The 12800-nt window shown below is 40.6% G+C and overlaps 1 long non-coding RNA gene across 2 annotated transcripts; it reads left to right on the top strand.

The window, feature by feature from the left end:
• Nucleotides 1-294: 294 nt before the first annotated feature.
• LOC141627028 (uncharacterized) lies at nucleotides 295-6196 on the top strand. 2 transcript variants are annotated; one of them, XR_012536591.1, is made up of 6 exons: nucleotides 295-715; nucleotides 802-866; nucleotides 1425-1486; nucleotides 2957-3049; nucleotides 3807-3889; nucleotides 5762-6193. It is a non-coding gene; the product is annotated as an uncharacterized LOC141627028 (long non-coding RNA). The 2 variants fall into 2 exon arrangements; XR_012536590.1 differs by having other exon boundaries at nucleotides 802-1486; nucleotides 5762-6196.
• The last annotated feature ends 6604 nt before the right edge of the window (nucleotides 6197-12800 follow it).

The raw sequence follows: 12800 nt of genomic DNA, 5'->3' as shown, positions 1-12800 counted from the left end.
CATGTTACATAGATCATCAAAATGATAAATTATGAGATAATTTAATTTTTATTAGAGAGTCTAATATAGATCTATGATCTTTCAGGGACAGGCTACAGTGAACGCAATGGGGAATAATTTGGATGTTTAGGTTCTTTAATTATTAGTTGGGCTTGGTGATTTTAGTTCGGGCAATTATCGATAAAATTCAGGGATTATTGTAGGTGAAATCATTGGAAATTAAAAAGATAGTAGATTAGCAGCAAAGATTTGTGCAGGTTGTGAATTCAGAGTAGATCTTTTCGCTCAACCTTTATTTAAGTTTGTGTATGTCTTTATCATGCTGATTCTTTCTTTTGTGGTGTTTTAGTATGGGTTTGAAGTTGAGTTTTCTTTATTGACATTGAAATTCACTGTCATCTGAGGGCTTTCAGTAATCGTTGATTTACCATTCCAGGTTACATTAAAGACTGTGATATCATTCACCCAGTTCTTTATGCAATTTATTGTTACATATTGTTCGGCCTGATCCTTTCGATGGCGGTGAATACACCGAGGAACAAAACCATGCTCCCTCACGAGATTACTTTTTTTATTATTTCAGGTTAGTTGTGTTTCTTTGATGTATGTAGTGGTATCAGAATTGGGTACAAGCTTCAGGGGAATACCTTACTTCCCTTGTGCAGGGACTCAATTTATGCATGGTGCTTTACATTACACTATGTTCATTTCGAAGGTATTACAAGTAATTTATGAAGTTGTTGTCTGTCTCTTTGTCTTCCATACTCCGTTATTCCATAACTTCAGACGTTCCAAATGCAGGGTCTGAGGGAATGTTCGCTGGTCTTGGAAGTTGAGCCTAGCTATGTGCTTCATTCATTTGAAAGGTAGACAATTGTTTCATTGCCTAATGAATTTTGATGTTTTTTAGGTTGAATTCTCTTCACTTATTTTTCTCACTTACTTCCACTCAGCCTTTGGTGAATGGTGGCTCTAAAGATGTATTTTGATAGCTAATATTGCTTTAGTTTTTACATGTTTACTCAGTGAGTTATACATGCAGACTCAGCTGCGAAAATATAGCAGTGGCAAGTCTTCTACACAATTTAGATGGTACCACAGCTAACAATTACAATAATCTTTAGCCAAGCACTATCTATCCTATTATGAGTGCCTCATATCTATTATCTTTTAGCCTGCCCAGGGAATAAAACTGAGTAGGGTTTTATTTTGACGATCAAAGTATCTCCTATCTGACTAAAATATGTGTTTAGCAGTCTCTGGAAAGGGTTATCAGTTAAAACATGGAGTTCCCTACCTATATCAATGATACAGAGGGACTTGACTGCCTATATCAATGATAAACGGAGGGACTTAACAACAAACTAATCGATCTTTAATTTTGATGTTCATAATCACACTACTTTTTCTTTTGGTTGTTGCAGGTACAATATAAGTTTTTAAGTAATGGAGGGAATGTCAGACCTATGTTGAATTTGGAAGCCGGGTATGCTTTCTATTTCCGTTTATGAGTGATCCTTAGATTATTTATTCAAACCATCGACTTTAAGGTGAATAAATAATTTGTTAAGCCATTTGCCTCTTGAGTAATCTCTATATGGATGGAATGCTTGACATCTTTCACCTTATTGTGCTCCTCGTTTGCTATTTCTTTGAATGTGTCATGAGTTTTACAGCTTATAACACCGATCATCCTTCACTTTTATGTGCTCGCTTGATCAGTCTGACTAACCACCGACATGGATCATGGTGATTAGAAATTAGATCGGTTAGTTTGTTTCTTATAATGCCCTTTGCAGGGCAAACTGACTACCTTACCTTTGAAATAATTGAGTAATGTTGGGCAAACTAACTTAATAATGTCACTTTCAAAACTTCTATTCAAATCTTTTTAAATCACCTTACCTTTTAACAGCCTTAGTTTCATTTTTAGATTTTTTTGCCTTCTCTTCAGATGTATTTCGCAACGAATTTGCCCATCAGAATGAATATAAGATGTCCTTAAGACTTAAGTACTTTTTCTCATTAATATTTTTCTGTGTTTTAAAAGTATAAAAAGTATTACTTTTTAAGGTTTATTTGTGCTTTTTGTAATGAGATTATAGAGAAATGGGTGTTATTGTTTCACAGATTTTTGTAAGTTTTTTTATGAACTTTTTACATTACAAGCTTTTAAAGAACCACAGAGTTACTAGAATCGGAATGAAAGCAAAGAGTTACATGTATGTAACCCTAAACTTTCAAAGAACCACATAGAATTATTAGAATCGAGCTGAACGTGAAAGGTAATTGGGTACTCTTATTCAGCTGATATAATTGGTTATGATACAGTCTATGATATTGTTACAGGTAATCAATAATGCTAATTATGTATTGTAATAGGTATATTTCGTGTAAAGTTATATCGCCTATGTTAGCTTGACTTGGCTGCAAGTGTTGGACACAGTTATTTCGTGTAAACTTTTAATTTTTGAAGTCTAAAATGAACTGTTGTTTGTGTCGGCCACTAAAGTATTTGGTACTTGACTAACAACCAAACGGAAGTGTGAATGTGTCAAACTCAACTGCCTGATTTCAAAAAAAAAGTTTTAATGTAGTATAACTTTAATCTAGGATGCTCATGCTTATTCTCCACTATACAACATATCGAAATTGGAAAAATAATTCGTAGAGTACCTTTAATATCGATGGGAAAATGATTACAACTTCTCATATTTATATAATCCAAGTATATAATATGTGTAATTTTATGCACGCGATACTTTGCAAATACGTGGTTTCAATAAATCTGACATTTTGAAATTGTATTGTATGTCCGCGCATAATTTGTGTAGATCCAACCCCCCCTCCCTCTATTTGCAGGAACTTTTTAGAAATTGCGGACTGCGGTAATGTTTTTGTATATTATGACAAAAATCTTGGCTGATATTAATGGTTTTGGTGACGGGTACTGAAGGAGGATGCAAACTACCCAAAGGAGCTAATCGGAAGAGGCACAACATCTGCTTTTCAAAGAGAACTTGACGCTGCAATTGCTTACTTTACCATGGTATTAAGTTCATTTTTCTGATCTAAAAGGGTTTGCTGATATGTTGTTAATCTGAATATTTCCATTTAACATGGGATATGACACTCACGTCTCACATTTTATTTGGCTGAACAATTTATCGTTGATCATTGTGAGGTGGCTGGATATTTCAGTAGGTTCTAAATTTAACGGAACATCTTGTACAATGATTTTGCTGTCGAGGCATTTTATCTTGCACAGAAACCTGAATACAGTAAAAAAAAAAAGGGTTATTTCATAACAATAATCCATCCTATTAGTGGTCTGCAATAATCACTCTATCCTACTAATAATCCCAATTAAATCCAACCTAAGCAACATACCTTCTAATAACGAACCAGCTGATATTTTTTTGAAGTTTATGTTGGAATATTTGATAGTTTTTGGACAACCTAACTGGTATATGTGAAGTTTATGTGTAATATTTTCAACTGATGAATCAAGAACTTGGTTTATTTGATACACATAAACTTCACAAAATATCAGCTGGTGCGTTATTAGAAGGTATGGTGTTTAGGTTGGATTTAATTGAGATTATTGATAGGATGGAGTGATTATTGCAGACCACCAATAGGATGGATTATTGTTATGAAATAACCCAAAAAAAAATGGCGTGTTTGAGATTTCGATGTGTATTGTAGCTATTTTATATAGCGGATATAGTAGTTTGTTGTTGGTTAGCCATGTTATATTTTCTCTCACTCATTTCCTGCAAACATTTGCTTACATTTGATTATAGACCTCACAAATCATACAAAAAGGAAAAAAATTAATGCAAAGGAGGGAGTACTTAGTTCTATACATCGGAAGACACTCCTTGAGGTTAGTTTTGAAAGCGCTTCTTATTGTTTTGCTTTGTAGCTGCCCATTTTGTTATAAAGGTTTATGCTTGTTTCAACTTCCAATAGAAGATGACCCAGGAGTTTGTCATGCTCAGTGAACTAGATATTTGAACTATATATTAACAGTGTCAGTTATTTTTTTAGACACATAATGCTCATTGCTCAATCACTGAAAATATTTTGTTTGACCAGAGCTTGTTATGTAAATGGTTAAGTATGTCATTCCTCATCTAGATGGGTTATAGATAGCACTCTTATGTCATATCATAAAACAAAAGCTTTAGGTGGTAGTTAACTACTTATGGTGGGATAAGAATGTTTTCCACAAAATAGGATAAGAAATCCAAAATGACGGTTTTTCTTATAACACCACAAAGATGGTTAGCTAGAAGTGGACCATCTCTACTACTGCATGTTGTGCTTAACATAATTTTCTTTTGCTCAATTCTCTATTTATGAATGCAAAAAATTGCTGTTGTGTGTGCTCAACAATCTGCTTAAACCTATCACAATATATAATTGTCTGGTTGTAAAACCCAAGTCCGGAAGTTTGAGACATGGAAACATGTCGACATTCTTAGTTGTAATGGTTGCGTATGTAGGCACTTGCCATTTATCAGTAGCAGCGTGGATTCTTTATTTTTTATCCCACTGGATGTCTCCATTAGTTTTTTACTTTACAGATGAATATTACTGTGTAACTGACACCAATTACTTCACTTGGCGCACTGAATTTGGTTATGTATGTGCCGACATAATTTTAAAACTATTATAATTTTGTTTAGTTTTTCCGACTTGCGTGAACTTATATTATGTATATGCTTTATAATATAATTCTCAGTGGTGCTCTTTGTGTGTCAATGTTAATATGTTGTAGGGTCAGGGAAGGGAGTTACTACTGTTGCGTCGGCAAAATTAAAGGGTTCTGTATGATTGTTGGTTTGTAAAATGTAATTACAATGTCTTATATGAGACGGTCTTATATGTAAGACCTGCCTATTAATTTGTAAACTCGGGTTTTTAAATCTATAATTTCCCTCTATGTTGTCCTCTCAATGATAAAAATGATCCATGATAAGAAGATGAAAAAGCCAAAAGACTGCTTTTACTGAGTACAGCAATACACTCACACAAGGGGCATGAAATGTTCTCTTACTAAGAATTGATGGCATAAGGGTTTTGATGGATTTAGAGCTTTGTAGATTAGACCCAAATTTGTGGTCTAGGTGGTCAGTGGTAGATTGTAAACAACTAGAGTTAGAGACGTCAATATGAACTATGAAGCGTGTTGTGGGGTAAGTAGAATTCTTAAGATGTAGTATGCTAGGAGCCTCTGTTTTTGCTGTGGTTGTTAATGATAGCCTGTTTTTTTGCGGGGTTATATTTCTTTTCTTTTAATAAAATTGGTATCTCGTCTTTCTTCTACATTGATTCTCGTAATTAGCTAAACATACCCATACTAGGGAGGGGGAGACGGAAAGAGATGAAAATGGAGAAGGGGCTTGGTTTTACTGAGAGGGATTGTTCACTTGATGATTCGTTGAACAAAATATTGTACCCTGTTTTTACGGATCATCTTTCAAGAATAAGACGTACATGGTTCGTGAGAGGTCCAAAGCTTTGCAATTGCAGTTAGTTTCTACATTATTTGTCTTTATGTGGTACTGAAATATAAAGGAAATAAGAGTTGAGAGGTTTTGAAAAGGGCTAACAAGGTTCACTTAGAATACCCTTTGCATGAGCTGACTTATCTCTTTCCTTGATTTCCGTCGTATATTTTGCATGAAACAGTCATCGCCTCCAAAATGAAAATAGTTTCAAACACAAAATTGGCCGAGTGTACTATGTGCAGGTCCAAGAGAAACTTCTAGGTGTAGAAGGCCTTGCTAATGTGGATGAAAATAATCCGTACGATAGTGTCGTGGAGGTACTTCGAGAACTCTTCCCAGGCTTTTAGTGAGAAAATCATTGCAGATTATAGAGGCACCCGGGAAAGTAAGCTACTTGTGGCTGGGTCGTCGTCAAGGCATTAGTTTATAACTCCCGAATTTGCCAAGTGTGCGGGTTGTCATTGGGCTATATTGGAGTTGTATGTGCAGGCTGTCAGATTAATGTCTTTGAAAACTTGCTTACAGTACTTCTGTTGTAATATGCTTTCTATATTATTGTTTGCTTAGTTTGAAGTAAGCGTGTTATTTATCGGTGTTTCCATCACTGGGTTACTATGTCACGACAATCGTTGTCTTTGGGCTACTGTTTTAAAATATATGATGCTTAAAGACGTACTATATTTTCATGTGACCTTCAAATTTCCCATAAACATTTAGCCAAATTGGGGGCGCGGTGCAACAACTAGTATTGTTTAAGAAAATGAAATAAAAATGGATCTAAGGGTAGGATGTGGATCTTGACCATACGTCCATATCCATATCCTTATCCACTGGATCTCAAGTATTGAAATCCATATCCGGTCCGTAGGATCTGGATCCCAGAGTCTTGGCAAGATTTGGATTCTTTTGCCATCCCTAGTCACACTCATTACTCTGTCTCATAATGTAATACTCCATTACTCCAACTCATAATATAATACTCCAACTGTAATATATACTCTAAAGCAACCAGATATTTTATTCTCATCGTCAACCCTAAGACCAGAACAAGGGGTGAGTGACCTGGCGGTAAAACAGCAACACAATATTTCCATCTAATGTCGATATCAAACTCAAATAGTATAACTAAGTAACTATAGTCACACTGAACCGTAAACATAACTCGACACTTAGGCCCCATATATCATTACCCGTAACCAATATCCATCTCAATTTCGTTGTCAAACTATTGAATGTTCTGTTAAAAACTACTCGACACTTAGAGTACAAACTTCAACCTACTCACCCACTTATCAAGATTGAAGGGAGACAACTCGATAATAATACCAACCGATCAAAGCCTTACTACTAAATTCATATAACGCACCAACTTGAGACCGCAAACCATGAACATTGGACTTTCAATCGTTATTATCAAACCAAAATAAAAAAAAAAAAAAAAAAATAAATAAATAAATTACATTCTGTTTAATAACATGATCAAAACTATAGAAGATTCAAATTCTAGGGTTTTGCGAAAAATTCCTAGGGCATCGTCTATTTCCTCTTAGATTATCCTTCTGGTCGAGGCTCTCTCTCACGATTTCGATCGTGAGTCTGGGATTCGATTTTGTTTCTTTGTTTGCGTGTTTGTTTTCTTATGCAGGGTCGGATGGATGGCAACAAACGGGGCCGAAGACGGGAAGGGAAAGAGATTGTTACGGTGGAAGAGGAAGGGGGTGATACGGCGGTTGAATGGGAGGAAGATGCAGAAGTGGTGGAAGGAAGGCATCAGTTCGTGTTAATTGGAAAGATTTGGACCTTAAAGGCGATAAACGTTCGTGCTGCGATCGATACCATGATTAAGCTTTGGAACCCTTCGAAGCCCATGCTAGGGAATGTGGTAGACGCTAAAGAGAAAACCTTTGTTTTCAAATTCGGATCTGAACGAGACAAGGCTAAGGTTTTAGAAGGGCAACCATGGCACTTCGAAAAATATGTATGGTGCTTCAATGAGCCGAATGATTCAGGTAAACTCACGGATGTTCCATTATTTCACCTTCCCATCTGGGCTAGAGTCTACGATCTCCCAATCTCGGGACGTTCTAGCATAGCGAATGTGAAAAGAATTGGCGCAAACTTGGGGGATTTTGTATCTGTCGACATGGCACCAAACTCTGAGATCGATAGGGCGATTAGGATACGTATTCTGATTGATGTCCGCCGCCCTTTGAAAGCTGTTGTTCCCATAAGAATGAAGGAGGGGCGGATTATACACTTCGATGTCAAGTATGAGCGGCTTCCCATCTTTTGTTATGGGTGTGGGACGATGGGGCATGGCGAGAAGGACTGTGAGCATGGTCCTTATGATGACGATGATCTCTGTTTTGGTGAATGGTTGAGGGCTTCGCCATGGAAAATTGTTAAAACTACGAGTAAGAGTCCGGGGAGGGCAAAGAGGGATTTGAATGCGGAGTTTGATAGGATGAAGAAGGAAGAGGATGCGGAGGCTGACATTGCGAAGATGATTGACAAACTCCAAAATATTGCCATCAATTTTAGAGCGAAGAAGGAAGGAGGGGGGAGAGGGGTGTCGACAACAAGGGAGCAGGAGGAGGGGAATCTTGTTCATGGTCTACAGGGGGAAGGGCACAAAAAGAGAGGGAGTAGAGCATTCTATTGGGGAAGCTGTTGTTGCTGGTGAGAGGTTGGACGAGTTCGATGGGACTGAGGCCGTCGGGGATGGCAGTGTTGTGGCAGTATGCGAGGCAGAGGGGGGTGGGGAGGTGCAACACGGGATGGAGGTGGATGGGAATGTAGGAAGGGGTGTGGCCATTTCAATCACGGGCAGCGGGGCTGAAAGTAGAAGAGATAGAGAGGGGGTGTTGAAGACTAGGTGCTGGACAAGGCTGCCCATGGACCTCTCAATAGTGCCAACGGAGAAACTCGTGAAGCTGGGGGATCTGGGCAAGAGGGAGCAAGAGGGGGAAGGCGAGGGACAGACTGATATGAGAAAGAGGCTGAAACTTCAACTAGACGGGGGCGTCTTAATACCTGAGGCGGAGGTTGAGGGAGCTCAACCCCACCCGGCAAAATGAATCTCTTAAGCATTAATTGTCGGGGCTTGGGCAACCCCGTCACAGTTCGAGCCCTGCGTACTTTGGTGCGTAGGGAAGCCCCGGCCATACTCTTTTTATGCGAGATGAAATTGTGTGGTCGTGAAATGAGGAGGGTGAAGGATAGCTTGGAGGGTTACAATGGGTTACAAGTGGATAGTGTGGGGATATCGGGGGGTCTTGCGTTCTTATGGAAGAAAGAAATTAATTGTTCTTTCATGTCTGCATCAGTTCACTACATGGATTTTACGATCACGGATGATAATAAGGTATGGAGAGTTACGGGCTTCTACGGTTGGCCTGATGTGGCTGATCGTCATTTATCTTGGCAGCTCCTCCGGATACTGAGTAGGCAATCGGACTTACCTTGGGTGTGCATAGGAGACTTTAATGAAGTTTTGTTTGCCAACAAGATGAAGGGTGGGTGTCGGGCTAAATGGCAAATGAATAACTTCCATGAGGCAGTCAACGATTGTGGTCTACGAGATATTGCTTGGGAGGGATATAAATTTACGTTCGATAATGGGCAGAGCGGGGTGGCTAATAGGCAGAGTATGATTGACCGAGCTATGTGCACGAGTTCCTGGTTAGACCTATTCCCATATGCAAAATTACTTCATCTCGAGAGGGAGTGGTCTGACCACGCGCCAATTAAGCTCGTCCTTAACAAGCGGGAAATAGGGGGTGGGAGAAAAAGGAGCTTCCGTTTTGAGGAAATATGGGTGGGGGAGGAAGGTTGTGAGGAAGCAATTATAAGAGGAGTAGAGAAGGGGCAGGGGCAGGGACGACTGGTGGAGTCGATTAGAGAATGTGCTTGGGAGCTTGGGGCTTAGAAGAAGATAAGCATTGGAAAGATTAATTGGGCTCTTGAGAATAAACGAAAAAATTTGGCACGGCTCAATCAAGGAGGGAGAACCGAGGAGGAAGTGAAGCGTAGAAGGAAAATTGTGGCGGAGATAGCTGAACTTTCTAGGCAGGAAGAGCAATATTGGAGGCAAAGATCGCGTGCACTGTGGCTGCGAGATGGGGATCGTAACACAACTTTCTTTCATACAAGAGCGGGTGAGAGAAAGCAGAAAAATTTTATCGGCAAATTAATTGATGACAGCAGGGTGGAAAGGACTGGCGAAGAGGCGATTTCAAGGGTAGAAAACAATTATTTTACGGAGTTTTTTACTTCAGCCAGACCGTTTGATTTTGAAGAGGTGTTACAAGGACTAGAAGGGCGCGTAACGGACCGTATGAATGCATTATTACGGACTGATTATCGTGAGGAGGAAATAGTCGAGCCTCTTAATCAGATGGATCCGCTGAAAGCACCGGGTCCTGACGGGATGAATGGATTATTTTTTCAGTCTTATTGGCATATCATAGGACCGGATGTGGTAAGTACGGTGCTTCATATTCTTAACGGGAATGAGTCGGCTGAGCCTTTAAATAAAACTAATATTGTCTTAATTCCCAAAAAGAAAGCTCCGGAGAAGATAAGGGACTTTAGACCGATTAGCTTATGCAACATGGCTTACAAACTGGTGTCGAAGGTCCTTGCTAACCGCCTGAAACTGTTTTTGAATGAGATCGTTTCGGAAAATCAGAGTGCTTTTACGCTAGCGAGATTAATTACTGATAATATTTTGATTGCCTTTGAAGTTTTTCACTATATGAAGAATGCTAGAAGTAAGGAGGGATACATGGCTATTAAACTCGATATGGCTAAGGTGTATGACAGAATAGAATGGGCTTTCTTGAGGAGGGTTCTTCTTGTTATGGGGTTTGATCGCTCTTGGGTGGCTCGAGTTATGGACTGTGTTACAACGGTCAAGTTTGCAGTCATGATAAATGGTACACCGTCTGAAGAGTTCAGTCCATCTAGAGGTCTAAGGCAGGGTGACCCGCTCTCCCCGTATTTATTTATCCTTTGTGCGGAGGCTTTATCAAATCTCATGAGGAGGGCAGTTGAAGCTAGGGCGCTGCATGGTATTCGGGTAGCGAATGGGGCTCCAGTTATCTCCTATCTTTTGTTCGCGGATGATAGCATTTTCTTTGCGCGGGCGACGGTTGGTGAAGCCGAGACTGTTAAGTCGATATTGCAAAGGTACGAGCTTGCCTCGTGCAAGTTGGTGAACCTGGACAAAACTACGGTCTCGGTTAGTAGAGGAATTCCGAGTGCTCAGAGGGAGATAGTAGCTGGTTGTCTTGGGGTTCGAGAGGTGGCTGAGCATGACAGATATTTAGGCTTACCTACAGTGGTTGGAAGATCGAAGAAGGTCTTAACGGACATCATTCGGGATAAGCTCAATAAAAGACTCCAAGGTTGGCGTGGGAAATTATTGTCTAGGGCTGGTAAGGAGGTTCTCATAAAGGCGGTTGCCAATTCACTCCCTACCTATGTGATGAGTGTGTTTCAAATTCCGGCCAACTTCTGTGATTAGCTTAGAAAGATAGTGTCTCGTTTTTGGTGGGGGCATGAGGAAGGGAAGAGGGGTTTGTCATGGGTCTCGTGGAGAAAATTAACTCGGCCAAAGTGTGTTGGAGGAATGGGGTTCAGAGACTTTCGTTTTTTTAATCTAGCTTTGCTGGGTAAGCAATCATGGCGTCTCGTGGTAAACCCGACTTCTCTTTGGTCTCGGCTTATGAAAGCCAAGTATTATCCTCAAGGAGAATTTATGAGTGCTATGGTTGGAAACAATCCTAGCTATACTTGGCGTAGCATTGTTGGTGCGAGGTCGGTACTAGAGCAGGGAATGAGGAGAAGAATTGGGAATGGTCGTGGCACTTTAGTTTTGGGGAATGCGTGGATCCCGAGCACACAGTCAGGCCGCGTTATTTCGCCATGCCCAGCTAGATGTGAGATGATGGAGGTGGCGGAGTTGCTGAATCCGAATGGTGGGGGGTGGTGGACGGAGAAGATTGATCAGCTCCTTTTGCCTTTCGAGACCGAACGAATTACCAATATTCACCTTAGCACAACTGATGCTGATGACCTGTGGTATTGGGTGCATGAGAAGGATGGCCTTTACTCGGTTCGAACCGCTTATAAAATGCTAGCAGGGGATACAGTGGATATGGCGGATATGTCCAATTGGGAAAGGGAGAAGTGGTTATGGAACAAGCTCTGGAAGGTCCCGGTTTGGCCCCGTGTGAAGCTTTTCTTCTGGCAGCTGTGTAATGAAGCACTAGCAACAAAGGCAAATATCGCGTCTCGAGTGGGAGGTGAGTCTTCTTCTTGTTTGTTTTGTCATTCCAATAACGAGTCGAGTCTGCATTTATTCTGTAATTGTTGGGTGGCTAATTGGGTTTGGGACGGGATTGGGCTGCCGTGTGAGGAAGAGGAAGTTAGGGGTCGAGGGGTGAGGGAGTGGGTGGAGTACCGGTGGAGGGAGCTCAATGAGGCGGATTATGGGAAGTTTATGGTGGGATGTTGGACATTATGGGAGCATAGGAATAGGGTGATTTTCGATGAGGTGGAGATTGACCCGGCAAAGGTGGTCCGTAGGGTGCAGGACGTTCTCGCTGAGGAGAGTGGATGGACGGATGTGGGTGGGAAAAGGAACAAGGCTGGTGGACGCGTGGGAGATGAGGAGAGGGCGGAGGGATGGAAAGCTCCATCAAGGGGAGTGGTGAAGGTTAATGTGGATGCGGGAGTGTTGGATGTGATTGGAGTGGGTACGGGAGCAATCTGCCGGGATGAGACAGGGACGGCACTATGGGGGGTGGCTATCAACCGGGCTCTCACCTGGGAACCAGCCATTGCGGAGGCTGAAACAAGCCTTGACAGGGTTCAGGAAGCTGCGCGGAGAGGACATCGCGATGTGGTAGTGGAGAGCGATTGCTTGCAGATTATTGAAGATCTTGAAAAGATGCGGCATGGACGGAGTATTCTTTCGGCTATTCTTGATGATATTTTAGCTTGTAGCAGTTCTTTTGATTCTTTACGATGGTCACATACCTGTCAAACAAACAATTGTGTGGCTCATGCGTTAGCTCATTTTAATCCTAGTTGTGTCGGTAGAATGGTTTGGGATGGTGACTTGCCACCGATCGTCAACAATGTTGTACTCTTTGATATTTCGTTATTGAATTAAGCCCTACGGGTGTTTACCTCAAAAAAAAAAAAAATAACAATTACCAATAACCTTACCATGAGACTCGCCTTACCATTCATGATCCACCACTTGCACCAAAT

Source organism: Silene latifolia, chromosome Y (assembly GCF_048544455.1).
Source record: "Silene latifolia isolate original U9 population chromosome Y, ASM4854445v1, whole genome shotgun sequence".
Classification (NCBI taxonomy): Eukaryota; Viridiplantae; Streptophyta; class Magnoliopsida; order Caryophyllales; family Caryophyllaceae; genus Silene; species Silene latifolia.
Note: the sequence above shows the minus strand (reverse complement) of the source record. Positions and strands in the feature narration are given on the sequence as shown.